The sequence below is a fragment of the Palaemon carinicauda genome, chromosome 28 (assembly GCF_036898095.1).
Source record: "Palaemon carinicauda isolate YSFRI2023 chromosome 28, ASM3689809v2, whole genome shotgun sequence".
NCBI classification, from domain to species: domain Eukaryota; kingdom Metazoa; phylum Arthropoda; class Malacostraca; order Decapoda; family Palaemonidae; genus Palaemon; species Palaemon carinicauda.
This window is the reverse complement of record NC_090752.1, coordinates 13,679,499-13,681,998: the sequence shown is the minus strand read 5'-3', so window position 1 is coordinate 13,681,998 and position 2,500 is coordinate 13,679,499.

Sequence of the window (2,500 nt, the reverse complement as noted above, 5' to 3'; positions counted from 1 at the left end):
GATCCCAAACCTTGAAAAAATATATTTGTCTAATGAAGAATAAATGTAAAATTTAAGGTTGACAGTAATTCTCGTTTTGCTATCTAAAAGAACTTGACTTATGACAGAAAACATTTGGAAAGTATATTCTACAATAGAGTATAGAAAAATAGAATGGCTTATTTGTAAATGGGAAAGGAGACTTACCTAGTCGCAGAGGGGTGGCACTTTGGCTGTCGGATCAATGGATTGGGCTTGTAGACAAGGAAATATTAAAGTGACAGTATATAAATAAGTAAATAACTGCTTACTTGAACAAGGGAGGTAAGGAGGATCATCGGAAAGTGAGCTAACCTTTTGAATGGAAAAGTAAGGTTCACATTTATAACTAAGGAATTCTTTAACCATTTAAGCACCTGAAAATCATTTATTAAATAGATGAAAATAATTTACTCTGAAATGATAATGATGATAATATTAATAATAATAATAATAATAATAATAATAATAATAATAATAGTAATAATAATACGAATTATAATAATAATGATAATAATGATAATAATAATAATAATAATAATAATAATAATAAGGATGATGTGATAATAATAATAATAATAATAATAATAATAATAATAATAATAATAATGTTTTTAGACAAAAAATATTTACATGCAAGATATTTACAACAAAGACTCATTCCAAGCCCATGTGGAGCAGAGCTCTTCGGGCAAATGAAATTAGAGAATACACTGCCATAATAAGAAAAATAAAAGATCATAATTAGATAATAGAAGAGAAATATAGATAGTCACATAGAAAAATAGAGAAGATGGCGCTCGAAGCAGAGGATAAGATACTTAAAGATTGAAATTAGGTCAAAAGAATGCGTGAGCATTATCAAAGTCGTCCAGGAATATCGTAGACGCAAAGATTATTATTATTATTATTATTATTATTATTATTATTATTGTTATTATTATTATTATTATTATTATTATTATTATTATTATTATCATCCGATACTGAGCGGGTGGAAGGGAACCTCAGTTTAATAAGGAACTGGAGAATTACGACAACGCCAAGCATTCTTGAATTTATTTCCATCACCAACAAATAACGATCATTATTATTATTATTATTATTATTATTATTATTATTATTATTATTGTTGTTGTTGTTGTTGTTGTTGTTGTTGTTGTTGTTGTTGTTGTTATTGTTTTTGTTGTTTTTATCTCATTAAATTGATTCCTGCATTGACGGAATTCAACTTACTGTAAAGTTTTACTTTTTGTTCTGACAATTTCATATCTATTGAAAGCAAAATCGCGTCGTAAATGTCCCCTTTTTTCCGACGGAAAAAATAATTTTCAGGAACACGGCGAGACTATAGATTAGATACTGTTGATACAGCCATCATTTTTGAGAGACACTTCTTCCAAACTATCATCGTTATTGTTGTTGTTGTTGTTGTTGTTGTTGTTGTTGTTTAGTAGTATACATCCAATTTGAGACGTTATTGGATTTCCGGAATCCCCGCATCAGCTTCAAATTTTAGATGTTTTGACATTTTGATCACAGAGATAGATCTTCCCTTTGAGATGGAGATGAGGGTAGATATTATGCTACGAGATTTGTAAATTCTCTCGAAACCTCATTAAAATGGTAAGTTTCTTAGAGTGGCTTCAAAGATAACTGCGGTCAAGTAGATCTTCAAAGATTGAAGTCAAAGGCTTAGATAATTGATATATATGGATTTATGTATGTATATATATATATATATATATTTATATATATATATATATATATATATATATATATATATATTTATATATGTATATATATATATATATATGTGTGTGTATATATATATATATATATATATATATATATATGCATATATACATATACACATATATATACATATATATATATATATATATATATATATATATATATATATATATATATATATATGTGTGTTTATATATACATATACCTATACATATTTATACACATATATATACACAAATACTATATATATATATATATATATATATATATATATATATATATATATATTTTGTGTGTATATATATATACACATATATACACACATTTATACATATATATGTGTGTATGTATATATATATATATATATATATATATATATATATATATTTATATATATAATGCTACTCACCTAACGACAGAGCCGAAAGACTAAGATGATAAAAAGACCTCATCTTTTAATCAGTAGCAGCGACACCTGAAATGAGATAATTCATGCTCCCACCTTTTTCTTGAATAGAACCGGAAAATAGAATTTGATGAGCATGAAATGTGAAATACGTTGCATGTTGCCAGATGTTGGAACATAATTGTGAGGGTCTTACATTATTATTATTATTATTATTATTATTATTATTATTATTATTATTATTATTATTATCATTCCTAGCTTAGGTAGAACCCTCTACGTTATTATTATCATTATTATTACTAGCTATGCTATAATCCT